Here is a 22,308-nt window from a genome sequence, read left to right on the forward strand (position 1 = left end):
TTTGGAAATAAAAGGAGCTCACCAGGCAGCCATATTTCTTCATCAATGTCCTGGCGACATTTGCTCATTTTGGTTCACATATCTGAATATTCAAGTTTAGATTTCTGTTGTCTTACGTGCGACAGAGAAATTGCACTTTCCTTGATGGGTGCAAAGGGATCAAGAAGATTCTCCTATGGAGCACTACAAAAATGGGGGGCGGGGGATGAATCTCTCTGAACATCCCTATGTATTCATACCAGTGGTGGGTTTCAAAAAAGTTTGGAACCTCTTCTGTAAGTGTGGCCTGCTTTCCGGGTCCATTGGTGGAACCTCTTCTAACCGGTTCGGTAGATTTGACGAAACGGTTCTACTGAATAGGTGCAAACTGGTAGGAACCCACCTCTGATTCATATGCAACGAGCAAGCTCCGTGTTTAACTTGGCCTGAAATGATCATGGTCCCATGGAAGCACAGCTCCATCATCAGAACTATCCAGGTAGGTTTAAGGCTGCAGACTCTTTCTCTTGGACCTCCCTGTCTACAGTGTTGCTCCGGGCCCTGCTGGATGGATTTGTGTCACGCTGTTCTGACCGAGGCTTCCCAAGAGCATGAAGCAAACTTCTTGTCCCAACAAAAAAAAAAACCTTTTATTAATTGACTGTGAATTCATTCACATCCAGCAAAGGAGGATTTACAGTCACAGACCTTATCTGGCTTGGAGAGCTGCCAGGTCAATCTCTGCAAAACTTGGCAAGGAGTCTCGGAGAGTCAGGAACCAATTAAGCAAACTAATTGTCTCCTGCAAACTCCACTCCCCTTTCGCTCCTCTTTTATTCCCTCTGGGAGGAGACATTCATCGTCCTCTTGTGGCCTTACTCCCAAGTCGACCCCTGTTCTTTAGTTTTTCCCTTCATTCATCCCTTCACATGCACATCCTGGGAACAGGCTCCAGCTGTTCTTCTGCCTCACTGATGTCTGACTCTGAAGGCAACTGATGACTGGCATACGGCCCTGGCCCCCTCTCTGCCTCCGACGCAGAGCCCTCGTCAGAGCCTTCCCCAGACTCCAGGACCGGCCCATGCTCCTCCCCAACCTCTTCACTGTCCGAATCCCCTGCCAGAACACAACACACGCAGCACCTGAACATATCACCTTTGTTCAATGCATGATAGCACCTGTTTGCAAACAGCTGCACAGAATGACTTTCAGGTTTGAATCCCACTATAAGTGCCAACCCAGAGGGGAAAAGATGGCAACTCTGATAAGCAGCTATATCTGGGAAAGCCAGGCTACAAATTAGTCTGCATACGCTGATTTAAGAGTTAGAAAGCGGTGCCTTACCCACGCTGTCCCAATGCCAAGAGGAACAAGCCCCTGCTTGGTTATTTGCCTGAGACGCGGCTATTTGGCCTATTCTCAGATCCCTCGCTGGGATTTCCACACGTGATTCCCACCTACCCCAACCGAGCTGATAAGGGTATCACGTCTTCATGGGGATTGTGTAACCCTGGAGTTGAGAAACAAGAACTGGAGCTGTTGGGCATGTTTGCCTCGACAAATTTGAAAGGAGTGGGTTGTAAAGAAAACGTTGGCAGCTCACACAGCCCGCAAGCTGCAGGAGGATCAGAGGAGGGAACGCGGGCAAGCCATCTGCCCAAGTTAACTAAAGGGAGGAAAGCACAGCAGGCAGGAGACAGACGAAACCCAACAGCTTTAGCAAGCTGGATAGAAAATTGAGGGGAGTGAGCTGCAGATTAACACACGTTGGCTACAGGGAAGTCAAGCTGTGAATATTCATTGCCTTGCCATTTTGTTATTAGCTGCGAAGTTGTGTCCAACCCATCTCGAACCTATGGACAACGTTCCTCCAGGCCTTCCTGTCCTCTGCCATCCTCTGGAGTCCATTGAAGCTCACTGCTTCGGAGACTCCATCCAGCCACCTCCTTCTCTGCCATCCCCTTCTTCTCTTGCCCTCCATCGTTCCCAGCATTGGGCTCTTCTCCAGGGAGTCCTTCTTCCTTCTCATTAGGTGGCCAAAGTACTTGAGTTTCCTCTTCAGGATCTGGCCTTCTAAAGAGCGGTCAGGGTTGATCTCCTCTAGGTCTGACCGGTTGGATGGCCTTGCAGTCCAAGGGACTCAATGCAGGAGTCTTCTTCTCCAGCACCAGAGTTCAAAGGCCTCCGTTCTTTGGCGCTCAGCCTTCCATATGGTCCAGCTTTCACAGCCATCCATCGCAACTGGGAAAACCATCGCCTTGACTGTACACACTTTCGTAAAGGCCCCACCCCCACCAGGAGGCTGAAGCAGACCCCAAGTCGGAATTTCTGACCCTCACAAAAAGATCCCGAAGGGGGAGAATCACTGCAGCAACACAAGAGTTCATTGCATGCATTGAGGACCCCTGATTTGGTGCAATATAAGAAATGCAAATAATTTTTCTGCGGACCCCCAAAATTTTCTCACGGACCACCAGTTGGTGACCATTGCTTTAAACTATTACAGATGGCTACAAGCTCTCTTGTTTTATTCTGCTTGATATTTAAGGTTCAGCACTCTCTCCCCCACCTCAATTTCAATTCCGTTTTACCCCCGTTCCACTTTTTAATCCTAATTCAAGTTGTGGAGCCATCCGTTTAATTATCAGAACGCAGGTCAGCATCCTGTCACTTCCTGCAAATAAGCAGGAAGCTGCATTGTAATGTCGGGCTCAATACGATCTAGAACAGGGTCGGGACTGGCATCTTTTTCATTGGGCCTTCATGCCTGCTACAATTTCTACTGTGGGAAAAAGGGAGGGGGATTATATGGAGTGTGGGTGACTTAGAGTCAAAATAACATTCCTTTCTCAGAGAGTCAAGGACACTTTGCCCTGCAGCTGTGATGGTGTGACTGGGAGGCATCTCCAGTTTTGGACGGTGCCTGATTGGACCATGGGATGGACCTGTGGGTGCTGGGCGGGGACTTGGACTTTCTTTTGGGTGGGGAAAACCTGGAAGCTTTCAGATTCGGGTTTTCCCAGATGTGCCAATAGGACATCTCTAACAAAATAGAACTTTGAGGAACTTCAAGTCTTTTTTTTTCCAAAAAAGTTTTTTATTTCTATTTTTTGACATACATATAATCCAAAGTATACCATGACATTTTAACAAACTTTTTTTTAATATTCAATGATATATCAGTTCCTCTTGCCATCAAGCCCCAATAATTTTTATTTGCTCTTCTGCTTTCCATACACCATATTATAGTCTATTTCATCTTCAACCCTTCTCCTCTCCCTCTCTCCTCCTCCCTACCTCCTTTCTTCCCTCTGTCCTCCCTCTCTTCACTACTTCCCCTTGCTCTCTCCCTCTCATTTCCCCTCTTTCCACACCTTCCCTCTCTCCTTCTCTTTTCCTACCTCCTGCTTCCCTCTCTCCTGTCTGCTCTCTCTCTCTTTCCCTCTCTTCATCACCTCGGAGTCTTCTTTCATTGGGGGGGGGTCTTATTTGGGACCCTGACACAAAAAGTGTTCCAGGGGGAGGAAACCCCCCTCCACTGAAGGCAGTCAGAAATTGCCGTTTGCCGCAAGTCTGCAGGAATGCAGCATCCATGGGGGAAATGCATGCCCCAACATGCCCAAGAAATAAGTGGGGGGGACATGGACCCCCTCAGAGCTCACCCTCAATTTCTTTGCATATCACAGCACTTTAGGGCACCTACTGGCTATTCAGATAACTTTTGCAAGAGGAGCAGAGAAGTGGCAAGTCATTTCCATATGAAAAACAATGGGACGTCAGCAATATCATGCTCCCCCAGCCCACCCACCCCTCCCCGCTGGTTTCTGACTAATAGCGGCATTCTTGCCTTAACCCGACTTACCAGGATATTCTCTGACAGCTTTTCGTTTGTTTTTTAAAATAAATACCCAAGGGCCTTAATGAAAAGATGTATAGAACCATTTTGTTTCTCGCTTTGATCAACCCAAGCTAAACGCGGTGTGAAGACTGAACTCTTCTGCCCTATCTAACAAGATGAAATTCAATGTAGAGAAAAGTAAAGTCCTACGCTTAGGTAATAAAAACCAAAACTACACATATAAACTGGGTGAAACCAGGCTTAATAGCAGTGACTGGGAGAGGGATCTTGGAATCTTAGTGAACAACCAGCTAAATATGAGCCAGCAGTGTGCAACGGCAGCCAAAAAAGCCAATGCAATTCTAAACTGCATTAACAGGCAGATACAATAAAGATCAAGGGAGGGACTAATACCACTCTATAAAGCCGTAGTAAGACCACACCTAGAGTACTGCATCCAGTTTTGGTCACCACACTATAAAAAAGATGTTGAGACTTTAGAAAAAGTGCAGAGAAGAGTAACCAAGATGATGAGGGGACTGGAGGCTAAAACATATGATGAATGGTTGCAGGAACTGGGCATGGCTAGTCTAGTGAAGAGAAGGTCTAGGAGAGACAGGACAACATCTTCCAATATTTGAGGGGCTGCCACAGAGAGGAGGGGGTCAAGCTATTTTGCAAAGCATCTAAAGGCCAGAGAAGGAATCATGGATGGAAACTAAACAAGGAGGGATTCAACCTAGAAATAAGGAGGAACTTTCTGACAGTGAGAGCAATCCACCCATGGAACAGAAGTTGCCTTCAGAAGTTGTGGGAGCTTCATCACTGGAGGCTTTCAAGAAGAGATTGGGCTGCCATTTGTTAGAAATGGCGTAGGGTCTCCTGCTTGAGTGAGGGGGTTGGACTAGATGACCAATAAGGTCTCTTCCAATTCTGTTAATCTGTCTAGAGGATATGGTGGCTCAAAGGGCCGATCCAGATGGGCGTCTTGACCTCCCTCGTTTCTGATATGATGAGTGGCCACATTGGAATATTGCGATAAGACCGATCCCCTACAAATCAAGAATAAATCAACAAAAAAAGGACTGCTGTTGTCCCATACCATCTCATCTTGTAAGCGTGAAGCAAGCACAGTCAATAAACTGAGAAAACGTAAAGTCGAAGGAAGCAGATTGTGGGCAGAAAATTGAAGAAGAGATCGGCAAATTTTAAGAAATACCCTGAGCTGAACTCTGGTTGATCCGATGAGCTGGCATAACCACCATCGTCCCAAGCTGGTGAAAACTGATTATCTGCTCCCAAGGTGTAGAGATTTCTGCAGATTGCAGGTGTAACGAATCTTCCCGAAGAACAAATACTAACATGTACTCACTTGGCTCTTGTTAATGAAATGAAATCAGTTAATTCAATATGAACTATTGGAAATGAATGCATTCTGTTTTTGTGGCTACTGTAGTGCCGTTTTCCTTTCTGAAGGAGTGCCCAATGATTATCATTCTTTTTTAATGGAATAAAATATTTGTTTGTTTGTTTGTTTGTTTGTTCATCAGACATGTACAAAATAACAAGTATAGGAATGAACATAAACAAGAACAAAGGAAGTAAATACAGATAAATGGGGGCAGTAGGACAGGGACGGTAGGCACGCTGGTGTGCCTATGCAGGCCCCCTTTACAGACCTCTTAGAAATGGGGTGAGGTCCACGGTGAACAGTTTAAGGTTGAAGCTGTGGAGCTTTGAGTATGTAACAATGGAGGTCGGGTAGAGCATTCCAGGCATTGACCACTCTGTGGCTGAAGTCGTATTTTCTGCAATTGAGTTTGGAACGGTTAACCTTGAGTTTGTATCTATTGTTTGCCCGGGTATTATTGCGGTTGAGGCTGAAGTAGGTCGTTGACGGGTAGGATGTTTGTAGCAGACAATTTTGTGCACCACGCGTAGATCGATGTAGGAAATCTCTACAGCTAGTTGGAATTGTTTCCCTCGGGGCATTTTCCCCCAACCGAAGGGCCAGGCTCTTTCTTAATCTGCACACATTCCTATCTGCGTTATCTGCATCTCCCACTGTCAAAAACCAAGACAAATATTTGGATGAAAATGTTCAGGACTGCAGAAAGCCTTGCTTGGGGGCTCAAACTCCGTCTAAAAATAAGATGCGCCAGCTTTGCTGGGGCTGCTGGGGATAACAATTGGCCGAACGAAGAAGGGAGCCCTCCAGGGAGAACAGCAGTGATTTATTTACTTGGTGAGTTTGGGTACATTTCACTCTGATCTGGTTAACTGGCCAAAAATAGCTCAGTCCAGCCACTGGTGTGAAGGGAAAAAAGAGTATAAAAGAGTATTTTGGAGTAAAAAATGCACTGGAGTATAAGGTGCACCAAGGTTTAGAAGGGGCAATTAAAAAAAAAAGTTTTTGCACTCTGCAAACCTCCCAAAAATGGTCCATTTTTCGCGCCGGGGTGGGGTGGTGAGGTGGGTGTTTAAAGGGCATGAATAGCCTTTAGGAGGCTTGTAGAGTGCTCCTGAGGGGTGGGTGGGAGCAAAAAACGGCCCAGTTTTTGCTCATTTCTGCCCTCCCCAGAAGGGAAGCCTCTGCAAGGCTCCTAAAGGCTCTGCACGGCCATTTTGGTGAAGGGGGGGGGGTTTCAGGAGACAAAAAATGCTGTATTCAGTATATAAGACACACCCAGATTTTTAGCCTCTTTTTTTGAGGAAAAAAGGTGCATCTTATATTCCGAAAAATACGGTATGTCTCAAGAGGTGAAGTGAGCCTCGTGCCACTGACTGGCCTTCAGAATTGTGCTTCTCTACTAGCTAGGTTACTACTAAAGGCAACGCTAATGAGGAGCCCAGTCGCCTCTTGTCAATCAAATTCTTGCTTCTGAAGAGAGAAAACAATAATGGAATAGGGCCTTCAATTAAGGCTGACCGAAAACAGGGACAGTCAGTAAGACGTCTAGACTTGGGAGATTCTGGAGCAATAAATAAAGAGCATAAGGTCCATTGTAAGATAAGGTTAAAGGGGTTAATCAACCTCTGTGGTTAAATTTTAACTTAAGAACTCCCTAACATCGGGGGCTCTGCTTGCCTGCCACAGAGAGGAAGGGGGTCAAGCTATTTTCCAAAGCACCTGAAGGCCAGACAAGGAATAATGGATGGAAACTGACCAAGGAGAGATTCAACCTAGAAATAAGGATAAATTTTCTGACAGTGAGAACAATCAACCCATGGAACAGAAGTTGCCTTTGGAAGTTGTGGGAGCTTCATCCCTGGAGGCTTTCAAGAAGAGATTGGACAGCTGTTCGTCAGAAATGGTATAGGGCCTCCTACTTGAGGGGGGTTGGACTAGATGACCTCTAAGGTCCCTTCCAACTCTGTTAATCAGTTAGTCAGCAGTCACATTCCAAACAGCCTGGTCCTTTCTAAAGGCCATCAAACGCCTGCCCTGCCCTGCCCTGCCCTGCCCTGCCCTGCTCTGCTGCTTGAGGCAGAGGGTGAAGGGAACGGCCTTGAGGGACTGGAGGAAAAGCCGCTCTCAAGAACGGAAGAGTTGAGTAAAGGGGAACTGATTCCGGGGCAGGGATATAACCTGGGTAAATTGGGAAAGGAGTCCAGCGAGGCTGTATACTGTCGCCCTGCCTATTTAACTTACATGCAGAGTAATCATGAGAAAGGTGGGGCTATACGCATCAAAAGTTGGAATTAAGATTGCCGGGAGAAATATCAACAACCTCAGGTATGCAGATGATTCCACTCTAATGACAGATAGTGAAGAGGAACTAAAGAGCTTCTTGATGAGGGTGAAGGAGGAGAATACCAAAATTGGCTTGAAACTCAACATTAAGAAAACTAAGATCATGGCATCCGGCCCTCTCAATTCCTGGCAAATAGGAGGGGAAGAAATGGAGGTAGTGACAGATTTTATTTTCCTGGGCTCCAAGATCACCACAGATGGGGGGCTGCAGCCAAGAAATTAAAAGACGCTTGCTCCTGGGGAGGAAAGCGATGGAAAATCTAGACAGCATCCTAAAAAGCAGAAACATCACCCTGTCAACGAAAGTGTATATAGTCAAGGCGATGGTTTTCCCAGTTGCAATGGATGGCTGTGAAGGTTGGACCATAAGGAAGGCTGAGTGCCAAAGAATGGAGGCCTTTGAACTCTGGTGCTGGAGAAGAAGACTCCTGCACTGAGTCCCTTGGACTGCAAGGCCATCCAACTGGTCAGTCCTAGAAGAGATCAACCCTGACTGCTCTTTAGAAGGCCAGATCCTGAAGAGGAAACTCAAATCCTTTGGCCACCTAATGAGAAGGAAGAAGGACTCCCTGGAGAAGAGCCTCATGCTGGGAAGGATGGAGGGCAAAAGAAGAAGGGGACGAAAGCGGAGGTGGCTGGATGGAGTCACCGAAGCAATCAGCGTGAGCTTCAATGGACTCCAGAGGATGGTAGAGGACAGGAAGGCCTGGAGGAACGTGCTCCATCAGGTTACGATGGGTCAGACACAACTTCGCAACTAACAACCACAACAAACATCTCAGACAAGACCTCTCTGGTTCTCATGAAGATAAAGAGAGGGAGGAGGGAAGCTCATTCAGACATGCGAGATTCTGCCGTTATAGATGTACAATGAAAGTAACCTTCTTTGTGGCAATTGGCTTCCTAGGAACGGCTGACATCTTTATAGATTCGGGTGTAGCTACTTATTTCAACTTTACTATAGCTCCCCCCCCCCCCCAACACACAAATGGCCTACAGCTAAAAGACAGAGCTGTAATGTGACTCCTCTTAAAAGAATAGCAAGTTCTATGAATCGGCTTCCACCCTAGACGACTTCCTGGATTCCATTCCATTCTTTCTTTTAAGACGGTGACCTCATTGCTAACAAAGCTTTTGGCTGAATCATACCTACTCCCAGGTAAAGAATGTTTAATCCCATCACACCGTCCCCTTTGTGATCTCTCATAACTTGTTTGTAAAGGGCTGCCAGCAACCAGACATAAAGACTTTAAAGCAAGCATATGCATTAACATCGTTATAATTACGGCAGGTAATCTTAATCCAAAATATAAACAGGGCAGCCGAAGAGGGAGGTGTGAAATAACCCGTGAAACAAGATGGTTCATCATTTAAAGAACCATAAAGCGTAAGGGATGGAAGAGACTTCGAAGATTATCTAGTCCGGGGTTCCCCAACCTTTCGGACTTCAGGGACCACTAAATTCATCCTTTTAAATTCTGCGGACCACTAATAGGATCTGCCCAATGGCTGGGTGGGTGGGCGTGGCTAGGTGGTCATGTGACTGATTGGGCGTGGCCAACTCAATGTCACTCACGTCGAGGGGCACCTCACTGGCCTCTACTTGCCCCTCCTCTCCCAGCCACACCTCGCCTGGGCTCCTTAGGGCCCCCACAGGAAGCAGTTGCTGGAGCTAAGCAGCCGCCAGGAGAAAGAGTTGGCAAAGAGCTCAGTTCAAATAGGATCTGACTGAGAAGGAGGCTCAGCAGAAGCACCTCACTGAGGACTAGGAGCATAGGCTTTCCAAGCAGAGGGAAGACCTGCAGGAGTGCAAGGCCAGGAACCAGCGCCTGGAGGCTCAGCAGGCTGAGATGGTCAGCCAGTTCCAGGCCATGATGCAGCCCCACTGGAACAAGGCCCTCCGGCTCTTCGCCACCAGCGGTGCTTCCCTCCAGCCTTCGCCCAAAGGCCCCCACCAGGAGGCTGAAGCAGACCCCAAGTTGGAATTTCTGCCCCCCTCCGACCTGCACAAAAAGACCCCAAAGGGGGAGACTCTATAGCAATAGCAATAGCAATAGCAGTTAGACTTATATACCGCTTCATAGGGCTTTCAACCCTCTCTAGTAAGCGGTTTACAGAGTCAGCATATTGCCCCCAACAATCCGGGTCCTCATTTCACCCACCTCGGAAGGATGGAAGGCTGAGTCAACCTTGAGCCAGTGAGATTTGAACAGCCAAACTGCAGAACTGCAGTCAGCTGAAGTAGCCTGCAGTGCTGCATTTAACCACTGTGCCACCTCGGCTCTTACTTATGCAGCAGAACAAGCATTCATTGCATGTATCCGGCTCAGGGGGGGCGGGGTAGTTTGAGGACTCCTGATTTGGTGCAATATAAAAAATGCAAATAATTTTTCTATGGATCACCAACATTTTCTCACGGACCCCCAGTGGTCCACCGACAGCCATCTAGTCCAACCCTGCCTGGTATAGAAATGCACTGCTATGACATTCCTGACGGTTGGGCATATTGCTGGCGGACACAGCTCTGGCAAAGCAAAACCCAGCACTCCCCAAGACATTCTGTTCCACTGTTGAAAAGATGGAGCCCTTTGGAAACCCAAATCAAACCCAAATCCCTCGTAACTTAAACCTGAAACAACATTATGCAACTCTCCTCCCTCTACATGACAGCCCTTCAGATACTTGGAAGCAGCTATCCCGTCTCCAATTAGCCTTCCGTTTTTAGGATAAGCATCTCTGAGGCTTCTAAGAATTCCCCCGTGAATTGAATTGAATTGAATTGAAGATTTTCCTCTCAGGCTCCTTGTCATCTTGGTTCTCTCCTCTGGATCGGTTCCGATTTCTCACTCACCTTCTCCATTATAATATCCAATGTGTGTAGATGGGAGGGAAATAGTTAGCTGGGGGGGTGGAGTCAAAATAATAAATTTCCCTGTGGGAACCAAGGTCATTCCAACAGGTGGCTGGGAGAGGAGGAGTGAAGTAACCAAGCAACTGGCCAGCACATTGGTTGGATCATGTGACTGATGACTTGGGAAAAGGGGGGAAACTTTCTCTTTTCATTAGGTGAAAACCACAGGAACTTTCAGAGTCGGTTTTCACCAGCCTGTGCCAATAAAATTGTCCTCTGAGGAATCTACCTGCCTTGGAGTTCTGCTTTCCATTTGTGCATTATTTGGAATGCTGAGAGCTTGTTCAAAGGTCACATTCATTTGACATGTCTGTGGTATATTATTGGGGACCAGATCAATCGTGGAATCCTTCTTCTCAAACCCTCGGCTCTATTATTTCAAAGTGAAGCAGCTCTTCGCCGTCATGCTCAGAGCATTTTTAAAAGCCCGGCTTAAAAAAAAAAAGAAGGCCAATTCTCGGAGGCTCTGTAGGGCTGAAGCATGAAAACAAAATGTCCTTTTCCATAAGGAGGCTGAGAAAGGAAGTCCAGCAGCCGTTCCCCTGGGAAAGAGCCAATCCGAAATGAGCAGGGATCTGGGCAAAAAGGAAATGGCTTGATCTGTGACATTTTCTACCGCAAAGAGAGAGAGAGAGAAAAAGAGAGATAGCCAACTTGAAATCTAATTGCTAAGAGAAATCCGTTGTCCCAGGAAACAAAAGGGAAGAAGAAACAATCGTTTCTTGGAAAGCTACTAAGCCAGGGTTCAGCTCCTGAAGAATGGAAGTTTCTCCCTTTCGGGATCTTGAAATATGCTCGCTGTGTGCTCTCCTTTTCCTTGTTCACCTCCCCCTCAACTTGGCCCTGATCCACCTGTCTGTGATTCAACTCCTTGGCTTCTGCTCCTTGGCAGGCAGGCGCCTTGGTGATATACTTTTTAATTACCTTTTATTTATTGTATTAGCCCTTCACTTTAGGGGAGTGAGACAAAGTTTGGCTATCAGGCACCAACAGAGGCAGGATTCTCAACCAGCAACTCAACAAGAGAGACATTTCAGAGGGATGAAGAAGGCACCTCCCCAATCTCACAGTTGTATAAAAAATGACAGCATCTGAAGGAAAAGTAAGTTTTCCTTCAAAAGAAAAGGCATCAACGAATCTCCAATCCCGAAACTGGGATTAAATAGAAAAAGCCATGGGTTTAGAGCAGTGGTTCCCAAACTTGGCAACTTTAAGACTTGTGGACTTCAACTCCCAGAGCTGGCTGGAGAATTCTGGGAGTTGAAGTCCACAAGTCTTAAAGTTGCCAAGTTTGGGAACCACTGGTTTAGAGCAAGATTTCCTTTGGTGCAATTCCATGCAGTGATTTCATGCAGCGATTTCAAACTGAATGCAGAGACCTGCATGCAATTCCATGCAGCGATTTCAAACTGAATGCAGAGAGCTCTTCTCTCATCCCTTTGCTCATAACCTAACCTTCCGAAGCTTCTTCTACGGTAACATTGTACTGCAAACTAGGGCATACAAAACCTTTGCCAGACCAATTCTCGAATACAGCTCGTCTGCCTGGAATTCACACTCTTTATCAGACAATAATGCAATTGAGAGAGTCCAGAGGTATTTCATGAGTAGAGTCCTCCGCTCCTCTGCTCACAATAGAATCCCTTATGCCACCTGGGTTGAATTTTTGTGCTTGGAGAATGTAGAACTACGCCGGCTACAATCTGACCTAAGCGTAGTACACAAAATTGTCTGTACAACGTCCTACCTGTCAATGACTACTTCAGCTTCAACTGCAATAATACATGGGCAAACAATAGATACAAGCTCAAGGTAAACTGCTCCAAACTTGATTGCAGAAAATATGACTTTAGCAACAGAGTGGTCAATGCCTGGAATGCACTACCTGGTTCTGTTGTTACATCCTCAAGCCCTCACAGCTTCAACCTTAAACTGTCCACTGTGGACCTCGCCCCATTCCTAAGAGGTCTGTAAGGGAGCGTGCATAAGCGCATCAGCGTGCCTACCGTCCCTGTCCTACTGTCCCCATTTATTCAAACCCACTTCCTGTGTTCATGTCCATGTTTCTACTTATGCCTGTTATCTCATACATGTTTGATTAACTAACTAACTAACTAACTAACTAATTAACTAACTAACTAACTAACTAACTAACTAACTAACTAAATCCAGAGACCAATTCTCTCATCCCTTTGCCCATGATATTCTGAATCTCTCTGCAGGAGATTCAAAGAGGCAGGCAGTTTCGGGAAAACCAAAGTCAACAATGCATGAGAAGAGAAGGGAAGGGAAAGGGGGAGAAGAGAAGGGAAGGGAAGGGAGAAGAGAAGAGAAAGGAGGAGGAGCGAAGGGAAGCGAAGGGAAAGGAGGAGGAGAGAAGGGAAGGGAAGGGAGGAGAAGGGAAGGGAATCGAAGGGAAAGGAGGAGGAGAGAAAGGAAGAGAAGGGAAGGGAAAGGGGGAGAAGAGAAGGGAAGGGAAAAGAGAAGAGAAAGGAGGAGGAGCGAAGGGAAGGGAGGAAGAGAGAAGGGAAGGGAAGAGAAGGGGAAAGGAGGAGGAGAGAAGAGAAGGGAAGGGAGGAGAAGGGAAGGGAAGAATGGAAACTGAGACAGTCTACATCAAACTTTTTTTAAAGATGAGCCCTTGGCCCACCATCTTTCTCTTGCAGGTGGTGTATCTGATCAAAAACAACAGCACAAGAGTTCTCTAGTTAACCTAAAGTACAAATTAAGCCTTTTGTTTACTAAGAAATGTGTAATACAGTTCTTCCAAAAAAAAAGTCTATTAAGGTGTGGGGAAGGAGGAAGGTAAAGGAAATGAGTAATTGTGTTTTTTTCCAAGGCAACAAAGTGTTCTGTTCATTACACTGACTAAGAGATGGAGCCACTTCCCATGTTGTTTTATTACAAAGCATTATTCCTGCCATGAAAAACTAACACATACAATTAGAAGTAGGCTACAGAAGCTCATTTAGGTGATTTCACTGTAACCATGTCTCTTTCTCCTCAGCAGCGTCCACACAACTAAAATTCCTATTGCAGAAGGATCTGTAGCCAGACACTTCATTTCCAAAACTGCATTCTTGAGTTTCCTTTTAGCCATTATTAAGCCAAAAGGGATAAGGAAAGTTTGCCATAAAACAAAGCAAGACAAACAAAACCCAGCCCTTACAGCCCAAAGAACAAAATAGCTTGTTGTTAGTTGCGAAGTCATGTCCGACCCATTGTGACCACATGGAGAACGTTCCTCCAGGCCTTCCTGTCCTCTACCATCCTCTGGAGTCCATTTAAGCTCATGCCTGCTGCTTCAGTGACTCCATCCAGCCACCCCCTTCTCTGTCGTCCCCTTCTTCTTTTGCCCTCCATCGTTCCCAGCCTGAGGCTCTTCTCCAGGGAGTCCTTCTTCCTTCTCATTAGGTGGCCAAAGCATTGGACTTTCCTCTTCAGGATCTGGCCTTCTAAAGAGCAGTCAGGGTTGATCTCCTCTAGGACTGACCAGTTGGATGGCCTTGCAGTCCAAGGGACTCAATGCAGGAATCTTCTCCAGCACCAGAGTTCAAAGGCCTCCATTCTTTGGCACTCGGCCTTTCTTATGGTCCAACCTTCACAGCCATCCATTGCAACCGGGAAAACCAGTTGGAAAAAACCACTGGAAAAAAATAGCTAGATGCCTTCAAAGCTCTGTCACTCAGACAAAGGGATATATCATTGTCCAACCAAAACCCACCCAGGTGAATATTTGTAGATTTAAATATGCTCCAAGTGAGATGGCAAGATAGTTCCTCCTTTTCTGGCTCTGACCACGCCCTGCTTCCCCTTTGACGGTGCCCCACAGCTCTGCTCTGATTTCAGCCATCAAGACTCAACAGACACATCTGTCTTCTCCAAGAAATGCTGAATCAAACATTTTCATTCACTGGGGAAGCAACATTTCAGTGACAAGCATATTAGACTGACACACAGAGATCAGTTTTAAGCTCACATCTTTAAGCAAGCATACAGCTTTTAAAAATAAACTCCATTAAGAGTAAAAATCTATTCTTTGGCTCTACAACCCAACAAGACAGACGCAGACTTCAGAGGATAACCAGAACTGCAGAGAAAACAATGGCTGCCAACCTGCCTTCCATTGAGGACCTGGGCACTGCAGGAGTCAAAAAGAGGGCTGTGAAAATATCTGCAGACCCCTCGCATCCTGGGCATAAATTGTTTCAACTCCTACCCTCAAAACAACGCTGTAGGGCACTGCACACCAGAACAACTAGACACAAGGACAACTTTTTCCTGAATGCCACCACTCTGCTAAACAACTAATTCCCACAACACTGTCAAACTATTCACTAAGTCTGCATTACTATTATTCTTCTCTTCCTTCCTAGTACCCATCTCTTCCCACTTACAGCTATATCCATGTTGCTTATATCTTTAAAATTTATATTGTTTTATTTGTTTCCTAGTATAATTTGATTGCTTATTAGTAACCTATGATTATCACTAAGTGTTGCATCTTATGATTCTTGACAAATGTATTCTATTTTATTTTGCTTTATGTACTCTGAGAGCCTATGCACCAAAGAGAAATTCCTTGTGTGTCCAATCACACGGCCAATAAAGAATTCTATTCTATTCTTTTCTATTCAATTCTGAATTTTATTCTATATTCTATTCTAGTCTAGTCCATATTCTATTCTGAATTCTATTCTAATCTGAATTGTATTCTAATCTGAATTCTATTCTATATTCTATTCTATTCTAATCTAATCTGAATTCTACTCTATTCTATTCTGAATTCTATATTCTAATCTGAATTCTATTCTATTCTATTCTATTCTAGTCTGAATTCTATTCTATTCTAATCTGAATTCTACTCTATTCTATTCTGAATTCTATATTCTAATCTGAATTCTATTCTATTCTATTCTAATCTGAATTCTATTCTATTCTAATCTGAATTCTATTCTATTCTAATCTGAATTCTATTCTAATCTGAATTCTATTCTATATTCTATTCTAATCTGAATTCTACTCTATTCTATTCTGAATTCTATATTCTAATCTGAATTCTATTCTAATCTGAATTCTATTCTATATTCTATTCTATTCTAATCTGAATTCTACTCTATTCTATTCTGAATTCTATATTCTAATCTGAATTCTATTCTAATCTGAATTCTATTCTATATTCTATTCTATTCTAATCTAATCTGAATTCTACTCTATTCTATTCTGAATTCTATTCTATATTCTAATCTGAATTCTATTCTATATTCTAATCTGAATTCTATTCTATTCTATTCTGAATGCTATTCTATTCTCATCTGAATTCTATTCTATATTCTATTCTATATTCTATTCTATTCTAATCTGAATTCTATTCTATTCTATCTCACTTCTCCGGTTCATTTGCTGTCTTAATATCAATGTAACCCTCTTTATTAAAACAAAAAAGGAGATGTATGCAGCTATGTTGCTTTTCAGAGGCCAGAAGGTCAAGTTTTTGACTTGTGATCCCAGGCTCTCTGTCGCTGCATGCCTGGAAGTTAGGAGCAGAAACTGCATTTCGATATCCTAATTCCCAGAACGCCTTCTCCAGCGATATGGTGATGGGATGGCACCTACTCAGAGAACACTCCTTCTAGAAATCCCCTTACTCAAGCCTTGGCATTTAACATCCAAGTGGAGATTGGAGGGTTCAAAATGCTGGCAGACTTTGGAGCAGAAATGCCGGCACTGTGTCGCCTGGCTCTGAACATACATTCCTCATACTTAAGTAGTGGGATCTTCGTGGTGTAAAGGAAGTAGCAGACAGAGGTCCCACAAATAAGAATAACAAATCTCTTTCTTGCAACAAAAAAAAGAAAGAAAATCCCTGATCTTTGTATTCCACAATGCTAAGAAAAATGGGCTGTGAAAATATCTACAGACCCCTCGCATCCTGGACATAAATTGTTTCAACTTCTACCCTCAAAATGACTCTATAGGGCACTGCACACCAAGACAACTAGACACAAGGACAGTTTTTTCCCCAAATGCCATCACTCTGCTAAACAACTAATTCCCAACAACACTGTCAAATTATTCACTAAGTCTGCATTACTATTACTATTACATGTGCAGAAGCGTCCAGGCGGGTGGGCAGAAACCTCCCAGTGCCGCTACTACTGGTTCACCCGATCTGGGCCAAACCAGCAGCAACCTACCTCTGCCTTAAGAGCATATGCACCCAAGACAAATTCCTTGTGTGTCCAATCACACTTGGCCAATAAAGAATTCTATTTCTAATTCTATTCTATTGTAGGAAGTTAGCACTCCCCCACCCCGTCTCCTAGAAAAGTGAAATATCCTAGGAAATATTGAAAAGGCAGAATATTATATTTCCCTGGATGTGAAAAGGGAGAAACGTGTTTTTAAAGACAAAGTAGCTCCCTGCAGCTCCCTGCCCCTCCCCTTTGTCAGTGAGCCATTAAATCCAGGTCTACTTTACATAATAAAGGTAGGATTAGCCTTCCAGAGAAACTCACCACATGGCATCTGGAAACTCAAACTTGGCCCCATGGGAGTCTGACAACCAATCAGAATACATTCCGCACACAGGAACAGGAACCAGAGAGGTGGGGCCAAACAGAGAGTATAACTTTCAGCCCTTTACCCTTATTCTTCACCCAACATCTTTGAAGTATGTGATCCCCCTTTTCTGTTCAGGAGTCAAGCCATGTGGTCCTGTCCACTATTAAACCATCTTTCCAAGCAGCCTCCATGTCTCCAGTGTCTTTTTCCCCACTTGGAGCTGAACCCAGAAGGACATTTCTTCCAACACTTATTCTATTCTATTCTATTCTATTCTATTCCATTCCATTCCATTCCATTCCATTCTATATTCTATTCTATAAATCACAGTTATTTCTGACAGACAGAAGGCAGAAGACTGACCAATCTTGGTAGAGAATTAGTATACATTAAAGTACTCTATGCATATAGTATGTGCCTTCAATATCGTAAGGAACCAAAACATGAATTTCCTTATGTTTGTGTATATACCGTAGACTATTTAAAGAAGATACATTATGGTGATACATTTGCATTTTTACTTCCTTCTTCCTAAAGGCAAAGTAAAATCATTATGACTCACCGGAAGTCACCGGAATACATACATAAGTTAGGGAAACAAACAGAGATCAGATGTAGCCAAGCAATGCTAATGCTTCAACATTAAAGCAAGGCATCATTTAACCTTGTCACAAAAAGGCTGAATTTCTATTTGAATTCTTCAACGCGGATTCCTGCGTTGTGATGCCAAGTAGGGCACTTGCATGGTGTTTTTTCCCCCTGTTTTCTGATAATTAGCCTAAACGAAGAGCCAATTTGGTTTAATAATTAAAGGAGGAGGCTAGAAGTCAGCGGACAGCGAGTTCTAATCTTGCCTTAGGCATGAAAGTTGATTAGGTGACTTTGGGGCCTGTTCAGAGGTGGGTTCCTACCAGTTCGCACCTATTCAGTAGAACCGTTTCGTCAAATCTACCGAACCAGTTAGAAGAGGTTCCACCAGTGGACCCGGAAAGCAGGCCACACCTACAGAACAGGTTCCAAACTTTTTGGAAACCCACCACTGGTCCTTGGATATGATTATTCTACACTATCATGCTCCTATTTATAAAACTCAGGGCCTCTGTCAAAGGTAAGGATGACTTCTGCGTTTGTGGTGCAATCAGAACATTGCGTGTGTTGAAGTTGTTTTAACGCAAACCAAAGATGCCTTTTAAAAAACAAGTTTACATCATATTCTTATGCATGACAGTGCTGTGTGTGAGGTAATTTAAGGTGGTTCTGACAAATGTCGTCAGCATCTTCATATCCGGTCACATGGGCGGCAAATCACTCCCATCCGGTCACATGGGTGGCAAGCCACTCCCACAAAGGAGGCCACACCCACAGAGTAGGTTCAAACAATTTTTGAAACCCACCACTGGGCCAGTTACACCCACTCTCTCTCCCTCTCCCTCTCTCTCTCTCTCCCTCCCTCTCTCTTCACATCCCAACTCACTTTACACTGGGTGGAGGAAAATAGGCGAAGGAAATATTGTGTGAGTGCTCTCACCACTTTATTTTGTGGAAAGTTATCACCCAGCCCTCTCCCAGAAAAATAAAATATCCTAGGAAATATTGAAAAGGCAGAATATTATATTTCTCTGGATGTAAAAAGGAGAAACGTTTTAAAGAGAAACTTCCTGCAGCTTCCTGCCACCCCCCCCTTTTGTCAATGGGCCATTAAGAAGTCCAAGCCAGTCCCTTTACATAACAAAGAGTTCTCCCCATCAGCTCCAGGGGGATGGGATTAAGGCATGATAATATTGGCACTTTACCCAACTCACCACATGGCATCTGAGAACTCAACCAAACCTGGATTCAAAACGCAGCCTAGAGAGTTGCCCCTGCATGGGCCCATGGGAATCTGACAACCAATCAGAATACAAGCTCAAGATCAAAGGCCAGAAATGGCATAAAACCAGGGATTCAGCATCTCAGTCCTTCCTTCTCTTTTCTGCACCAACATTGAAGCATATGATCACCTTTTCCATTCAGGACTCAAGCTATGTGGCCCTGTCCACCAATAAACCATCTTTCCAAGCAGCCTCCATGTCTCCAGGGTCTTTTTCCCCACTTGGAGCTGAACCCAGAAGAACATTTCTTTCAACAATTTTTAAATATAATAAAAGGTGGGAAATAAAAGAAAGAAAGAAGGAAAGAAAGAAGGAAAGAAAGAAAGAAGGAAAGAAAGAAAGAAAGAAAGAAAGGTCTGTCTTACCAGTAACACGTTGTCATCCTGCTGAAAAGAACACCATTTCTGCATCCTCCCACTGAGAAGTCTGCTGAAGTCACAGGTGCTTCTGTAAAACTATTAAGAAGGCAGTTAATTTACAGGGCTATCACAGCAACCCAGTATTAGAATGACGAACTTTTCGTTTCCAGATGCTGCATTGCTGGCTTTACTATTTACACAGTAATTTCTTTCTTTTTTTAAATCAAGTTTTTTTTTAAAAAAATATATTGTTTATACATATCAATGCGCGAAGGCTGTGACACCCGAGTATCATACATTTCAATACAAATGGACATAGTGTTATTACTCATAGCTATTACATTTCATTCTCATCGTTTCGTATTATTTACCCATATCTTTTACTACCACCCTTCAGTCCTAAACCTCCTTCTTGCTCTTTCATATGTCTTAATATATTGACATACATATACTATATTTCCCCTCTTATTTCTATCTCCAAGAGAGAGAGAGAGAGAGAGAGAGAGAGAAATAATGGAAGCATGAATAACAAAACAGATGGAAGATGGGAAACAGAAATGTTATTATCGGGTATATAAACATAATAATGATAAGAGGGAGTTAAAATAGAGATGCACAGCAATTTCTGAAGTACTAGAACTCCTACTTTATATACTGTAGTTAATAAAACCCAGCTGAATCTAAGATTGGTTGTTACTAATTTAAACATAGCTTAAGCATAATTGAAGTTACTAGTATAACACACTAGTCCCTATATCTATACATGTACATTCAAAACACATGTGTCTGTATGTATATAATTGACTGCAATGAGCTGCCATAAAAATTATGTGTGTGTGTATTCACTGTAGTATAGAAAAGTAGATGTCCAAAGAGATTACATTAAACAAAGATCCATTTACATGGATGTTCATTTTACTATGAGTGACCTCGGCTAGTTAGCATCGACATATTTTTCAGGTTTTTTTTCCTGGCAGGTATCTTACAGAGGTGGGTTCCTACCAGTTCACACCTATTCGGCATAAACCGGTTCGTCAAATCTACGGTTAGAAGAGGTTCCCCCAGTGGACCCGGAAAGCAGGCCACACCTACAGAAGAGGTTCCAAAAATTTTTTGAAACCCACCACTGGCAAGGACCTTGTAACTTGACAGCTTTAAGACTTGCATGCTTCAATGCCAGAGTTTCTGAATAGCTACTTGGACCGACCTAAGTACTAATTCATAATTTCATATCCAGTCACATGGGTGGCAAGCCACTCCCACAAAGGAGGCCACACCCACAGAGTAGGTTCCAACAATTTTTGAAACCCCACCACTGGTATCTTAGTGGCATTTTCTATTCACATTTTTAAAAAGTAGAAAACGATCTATGCTAGGTGTAGGAGAGGAACTTAAAACATAAAATGGTTGGCCCGTTTTATAAAACTGACAATTTTAGGCTTAATCAGGGTCTAACCAGTTTAGTTGTATTTAAGTACAATGACAATAAATATTATACTTATACTTAAAGATGAAACCTACCCAATTAACTGTTTGTAACACCAGAATTCAAGAAAGATGTCTTGAAGAAAGAGAGCAGTTATCTATATTATTGGATTTGTCCGCTTTTTCAATTTATTTCTATAGGGGGTCAAAAGATTTGAAGCTAAAAACTCTGACAACAGTTCTTTATCCAGGTTAAATAACAAGAGGCTCAGCACTGACAGTAAATTGTTTAAAGAAACAGGTTTGAGATACTGAGCTTTTGGCAAATTATCTGCAATTAACAGTGTGAAGGCACTCTGCCTCTAAAATTAAACATATGACGTAAAGGAGAGTGAAATTTTAATTCAGAGAGGCAAAACAAACAGAGAGATTTAACAGACAGATTAACAGTTGGAAGGGATCTTAAGATCACCTAGTCCAACCTCCCCACATTCAAGCAGGAGATCCTACACCATTTCTGACAAATGGCAGTCCAATCTCTTCTTGAAAGTCTCAAGTGATGAAGCTCCCACAACTTCCGAAGGCAACTTCTGTTCCACGGGTTGATTGCTCTCACTGTCAGAAAGTTCCTCCTTATTTCTAGGTTGAATTTCTCCTTGTTCAGTTTCCATCCATCATTCCTTGTTTGGCCTTCAGGGGCTTTGGGAAATAGCTTGACTCCCCCCTCCTCTTTGTGGCAGCCCCTCAAATATTGGAACATGCTATTATATCTCCTCTGGTCCTTCTCTTCTCTAGACTAGCCATGCCCAGTTCCTGCAACCGTTCTTCATATGTTTTACCCTCCAGTCCCCTAATCATCCTGGTTGCTCTTCTCTGCACCTTTTCTAGGCTCTCAAGATCTTTTTTATAGTGTGGGGACCAAAACTCTAGGCGTGGTGGCTTTACTAGGGCTTTATAGAGTGGTGTTAGTACCTCCCTTGATCTTGATTGTATCCCTCTGTTAGTACAATTTAGGATTGCATTGGCTTTTTTGGCTGCCACTGCACACTGCTGGTTCATATTTAGCTGGTTGTGCACTAAGACTCCAAGATCCCTCTCACAGTCTCTGCTATTAAGCCTGGTTTCACCCAGTTTATATGTGTACTTTTGGTTTTTCTTACCTAAGTTTAGGTATGCCTTCTCTTTATTTAACAGAAAATGTATTGTAGGAAGTTAGCACTCACCCCTCTCCTAGAAAAATGAACTATCCTGGGAAATATTGAAAAGGTAGAATATTATATTTCCCTGGATCAGAAATGGAGAAACATGTTTTTAGGCAGGAAACAGACTCACTCTTCATAGCCCCGACCTTTGTCAATGGTGGGGCCCTGAACTAGTTTACTTTACACAACAAAGGTAGGCTTAGCCTTCTACAGAAACTTACCACATGGCATCTGGGAACTCAACCAAACCGACTCAAAACACAGCCTAGAGAGTTGCCCCTGCAGGGCCCCATGGGAGTCTGACAACCAATCAGAATATATTTCTTACACAGGAACAGGAAACAGAGAGATGGGGCCGAACAGAGAATATAAAACCAGGGACTTTCAGCATCTCTGCCTCGTTTC

This window comes from Thamnophis elegans, chromosome 15 (assembly GCF_009769535.1).
Source record: "Thamnophis elegans isolate rThaEle1 chromosome 15, rThaEle1.pri, whole genome shotgun sequence".
NCBI lineage: Eukaryota > Metazoa > Chordata > Lepidosauria > Squamata > Colubridae > Thamnophis > Thamnophis elegans.